Consider the following 6333-nt stretch of genomic DNA (forward strand, 5'->3'; position numbering starts at 1 on the left):
TGGGCGGAAAGTTCTATGCTGAAAACAGGCACATATAAAGTGTGTTTTAAATACGCAGATTGTAACTCTATGTAACAGTCACATTTTACTGATTTATAAGATCTGGCACAAGAAAAAACAGATGATCCATTGCTTACCGGAAACATATTTAACCACTTTAAAAAAAAAAACAAAAAAAACTATTGTTGTCATTTATTAGAAATGGCACCTTTTTCCATGAGATTTTTCTTCCTTATCATCCACTTGAAGAAGGTGGAAAAGTTCTGCGAACACAAAAGCTCTGATCCAGTATTCCTTTCTCCGGCAAAAAAAAACCCATTGACCTCAATAGCAGTTTTATCTTAAGCCAGAATTGAGTAAGGATTGTAGGATTTGATCCAGGATTTCTGAGCCAAGAGGCCAATATGGCGTCTGTGCACAATATGTATCCTATATTGTCATTTAAGAGAAATTCACTGTGTCATGCAGTTTTTCTTTTCAATAGATAAGGGCGATATAGAGTGAATAAAAAGTTGGGAGTGAACTTCATAGCTATCGAGAGATTGAAGGGCGAGATTCCAAGATAACCCCAAATCCCAAATATCCTAGCGTTCATTCTGCAGCTGTGAAGAACATTCAGCATTAAATAATAATAACCAAGCTAATAACTGATTGAAAAGGAATAAAAAGAGACAGGAAACAGAAATCAAAACTCAGCATGAAACAAACAGAATGTTGACATTTACTCAAAGCTAAGAGGTTATGAAAGGAAATTCAGTCAGGGGTTGCTTGCAAAATTGATGAGGAGGGCGAATCATCATCATCAAAAAGGTCCCGAAGAGTAAAACATTTCTTTAAAAAAGTGAAATAAGTTTCTGTAGCCTAAAAGCAGAAGGATCTACCTTTACCATTTCCTGTGCTGCCTCTGAGTCTGAATACCGCCGTCTGTTCAAAATCCGCAAGTGGTGAGGGGGGGGGAAAGAATTCCTGGTCTGAAGAGAAGCAAAACAACTTACACATGTGGGCAATTTTCCAAGAAACGAAACTTTACTCTGGCTAAAAACACAATTCGAAATGAGGTTTGTAATCTTAGCAGTTAATAACGCATTTAGACCCCTGGTACAGTAAAACCTTGTGTGCCTTTTAAAGGACAAGCTGTGGGAAAGAACATTAAAATAAAGTGGCATTGTTGCTTTGAACCAGTAGTGTGGATGCTAGAGTCTTTCGCCCTTTGAAATAATATTATAAATTGTTTGAAACTGCGTCTCCTCTGGTTGCATACGGATTTTCACACGCATGGAACTCCATTGACTTCAGTAGAGTGGCTGCTGGGTTAGTGGGATCCGAATTGGGTCTTGGGATATAATTGGGACCCAAACATATTATTGGAGGGGAAGAGGGAAATGGAATTAACAAGCCGTGGTAGTGAGAGAAGGCCGGTGGCTTCCACCCAGGGACAGAAGGAAAAGAAAAGCACACTAGAATTAGGTCGTTAAATAATTGCTTCAATAAAATCTATGGCATGAGACCTTGCAAAAAAAAAAGGGGGGGGGGCGTCTTTCAAATAGCTATTTTTACAGCACTTTGCCAACAGCTTAGACTCATACTGAATGGGGTTGAGAGAATTTTAGGCAGGCTGGAACGCTGCGAAGGAATAAGAAGTTGGGGTTTATTGTTGCATTTAACAAGAGTTGTTCATTGTCATTCGTGTTTGTGGCGGGGTGCGGGGGGGGGAGTGGAGAGCAGGAGTTGATGTTATTTTGGAAACGAATCAGTTATTATACGGAGCTTTCTGTAGCAATCCCAACATCGCTGCTTCTTCAGGTGAAGTCGCTCTTATCCTTCTGATTTGGAATGAAAAGAAAACAAATCGCTTCAGATATAAGCCAGGCAAATCAGATGCATCATGGCAACTAGTTTTTAATTCACAAATAGGACTTTCCCCCCTTTTCCTTCCCACCGCCCTTTGGAAAATAGACTCAGTTCTGTTTTCAACCAAGCTGGGGGGGGGGCAGATTCTGATCTCCGTTACAGCACTGTAACTGCATCAGCTTCAATGAACCTTGCTGCTGTCTTTACATTGGTACAAGTGAGATCAAAATCTGGAGGCCATGCGTTTGCAAGACAGGTTAGTGTTCGCCTTATGGGGATACTATTACCTAATCGTTGATTATTAACTTTGCAAGATTGTTCATTTCCGGCGCGATGTTCTGGTGATAATATAAATATCACCTTGTTTCTATTATAAAGACTCACAGAACTTGTTAAAAGTATGGAATGCAGATAGTTTTATGCTGACTTCCCCCCCCCCCCCCTTTTTTCCCCCTCTCTCAATGGCTGCTGGTTTAATAGGGAAGATGGGCACATTGCCTACAACAATCACTAGTTGCAGGGATAAAGCATGCCCCCGGTTAAAGGCTATAAAACAGTTTTTTACCATTCCAACCCTAGAATAAACTGAATTCACAGCAATCCCTAGGCTACAGAAGAAATAGCAGAGGATATTCTAAGCTTGGATATCACCTCTTTCTTTAGTCATTCGAAACTCAAAGTGTGAGGCAAGCACACTTAAAAAAAAAATCTCGTCCCAGACGATATGATATTTACTTTTATGCTCATTTCATAAACTGATATGCAGAAAGGTATTTCCCTTCTTTGATATCATTACATAGTATAGATATAGTTTTTAGGAGCCTACTAACGTGGAATATCTTAGGTTACCGAGAAATAACTTTGATCAATATTTCTACCACAGTGGAAGGCTTGTATTTACACACTTTTGCATGCATTATTCTTGGTGAGCTTCATTTGAAGATCATATGTTTTAAGTTAAACGATAAACTTTTGTTTTACTACTAACATGAAAGCAAATTATCTACAGCCACACATGGAGGCGCGTGTGTACCCACCTGTATCAATATTTTTCATTTACTAGTATCGAAAACACCAGTGTGTTGTATAGCATCTGGAGTACATAAGTAGCATCTTATATATTCCATATTATGTTAAACTCATATAGTAGCTATCATGTCTATTTCGAATTTAGGTAGAGAAGAAACAGGAGAACTCACAGACAACCGACTGCACGTTATCATTCAAACTATGTATGATCATAGTGAAATAACTGAAATAGAAAGTTATAGTTGTATGCATTTTTGTAATAGGGTTTATAATGGACATAACTTAATAATATGGGGCAACTGAAAAAACCTGGAAGGAATTTTAATGTGTTCCCTGAACTAATATTTTATAATTTAAGCATAGATGTGGATTTCTTATTCCAAAAATAAAAAACTTCCTTCCCTTTATATACACAAAGGAATTAGAGAATATCTTTGTAAGAAGTCTCCCGTCGGGAACGGATCCTGATCCCATTGAATTTAGCAGGAGCAGGATGGAACCCTTCATAAGTTGTTAATTGTTTTGTGCGTCCTTATACATTCTTGCAAAATGGCACTGAAATAGAATTCGGGGGGAAAAAACAACAACAACCCTGCATACATAATCTGTTTTTTATTATTATTTTTTGCAAAACTAATAGGGATCCTTGCCAACTTGCTTAGCCCCTAGGTGCTAAAAATTCGTTAATATGGCTTGAGCTGAAAATAAATAAATAAATAAACAAACAAACAAATAAATAAACGTACCTATCATTTTCCTCTGATCCAACTGCCCTGAATAAACAAAATCGAGGAGAATAACTGGAGTAAATCGGGTAGTTTTATGTTCTTGTGTTTAAAAATAAAACCCCAACAACATGAAACTACCTAATTCACAAAGCAGTTCTAGTTCATTCCTGGGTCAAAGGCTAAAATTACCAAGAAAGGCGCCTGGGCGGCCATTTTGTTTGACATCACTTGCAATCTGAACTTTTATAAAAGAAAACAGTTGCTAGGAAACAAAAGCAACAAAAGGATCTTTTCAAAGACAAAAAACCCCTACGATTTCACGAAATATCTATTCAGATTATTTCCTATGTACAGTGTCTAGAACGGATCTCTCCTGCAGGAGTTTACAAATAGTTTACAAATAGACTAGAGGAAACAGTAAAATACTATTGACTTTGAGAAACAAACGATTATCTCAGCTATAAATAGAGCACAAAAATTCCTCAAGCTTTTAATAAAAGCAATTGAAAGCATCTTTTTCCATGTGAAAATATTTTTTGAATAATCTGATTTTTGTTTAAAAAAAACCCAAGTATTTGGATAACTTCCTTTTGACAATAACAATAACATAAAACCAGTGAATTCTGGAAATCAAAAAATCATAATTAATTTCTCTCTCTCCCCACCCCAAAAGTAAGTATAACTTGATCCAATCTTTTCAAAGTTTGAATCGATGGGAACAATAGGAAAAGCACGGCCACATCTATTCTATAGTTATAATTTAGCAACTCTAAGGAACTTGTCCCTTTTTTTGCATTGAATATATAAATGATGTGTTTATATAAAATAATTACCAATTTTATAAAGGGGAAGTATTAAACCTAGCAAGGTGAGGAGAGGGTGCGGAAAGATGGTTGGATAACAGCCCCAAAACGGAGTTTTTGCTGAGGTTCAAGGTTCTGTGAGATTTCCTTAATTCTTAGAAGACTTTTAGAACTTTTCAAGCACATGAAACGATTTAAATTTGGATTCCTTTAAAAATATATAACACTGAGATTTTCTACTTCAGTTTTCCCGCGGCCATCATTTTGAAATGTCATAAAATATAAATTAAATGTCTTACCTCGTGTGCTGCATACTTTTATCAGTGGATTAAATAAATCAACTCACTCGAAAGGCAATAAAGCAAGGATAGCCGTGTTTCTAAAGCACAAGTTTCCTAGCGTTTAAAAGTTCATTAGAAGAAAAACCAAACAAACCAAACGCACCACAACAACGAGTCCGAGTTCAAGAGACGCAGGGAGGAGCCTGAAACTTGACTATAACTTAGCTTCATTTCATTAGCAAAGCCTTTAAAAGACTGGACGGGATGGTATATAAATCTATTGTACCGGAAATACAATAAAACTTAGCCATGTTGTTGAACTTCAAACAGTTTGCATCACATCAGGCGGTGAAGAGAAAGAAAACACAGATTTAAAAGAAAACACCACAACACCACCATCCAACCAGACATTATAAAAGGAGAAATAACTTAGGATCAGAATATCAAGCATGCTAGGTTTTTATTTTTGTGCAATATTAGACCGCTTTTTGAAAATGACAAGACAGAGGAAAAAATATTAGTAAACATCTTTGGCGGCGACTGCGATTTAAAATCAAGATGTACTTTTTTATTTCAAATGCATCCTTTCACTTTTGACCACAGTCATGACTGTGCACCAGAGAAGGGGCAGGTTCAAGTTTAAATCAAACTCTGGGGGAAAAAATCAAAAGGCTGTATTACTATCAAACTTTATTTGCGTTTCATTGACAAATAATCCACACCCCACACGTGTCAAAACGTCTTATATTGAATTCTATCTGCTACACAGACTTTTTAAAAATGGAAACCACTAGGTCTCACATTTTCATTCCCCTTCTTCGAAGCTTCCAGCACTAGAGTGACTTTGGTATTGAGAGCTCATCCACTTATACAAAACAACAAACTGGAAGAATATGTTTATAATTGAGCTTTCGCTGCTCAAATTTGGAAATTAAATACCCCCCCCCATTAAATATAGACTGAAACATACATAAAACGACCTAGATAAGTGTGAAATACAAAGCTTCATGTGCCATATAATTTCAAGACCAGGTTTAAAATAAATAACGCAGAGTTTAATAATAATCATAATAAAGCTACATAAGCTATATATTGGGTTTAATCCTTGAGCTGGAATAACATTTTACAGTAATGGGACTCCCCCCCCCCTTTCTGGCTGTTGCGAAAGTTCTTCAAAATGTTTTAAATTTAGGCGACACAGACCAGCTAGTGCTTTTATATAGTTAATGGATATCTTAGCTATAGGACAACTTCTACTCATCAACAGATACGTGCTAAAATAATTAATAGGCAAGGGGAAATGAAAGTGTATGCGTATATATCAATATATGTATATCTGTGTATGTATCTATTATATATATATATATGCTTTTGACTCTCAAGTTCTCATTATGGGTTTCCTTGTGCTTTATTTAGACCTTCACAACGCTACTTTTTTATCAAAATATTGTTATAACAGCTGTTTGTCAGGGTTCCCATCCATCAGAAATAGCCTCTGGGAGTATTTGTCATCAGTTCCGTAAGAGTGGTGAAATATTTGCAACCAGAATGTGTTACATATGGAAGGCGCTTATCGCATTTATATGGATAAGATTAAAAAGTTGGCTTAAAAAAACCCTTACAGTCTAACGTTGTACGAGC

This window comes from Terrapene carolina, unplaced genomic scaffold (assembly GCF_002925995.2).
Source record: "Terrapene carolina triunguis isolate 2854851 unplaced genomic scaffold, T_m_triunguis-2.0 Scaffold193, whole genome shotgun sequence".
Lineage (NCBI taxonomy): Eukaryota > Metazoa > Chordata > Testudines > Emydidae > Terrapene > Terrapene triunguis.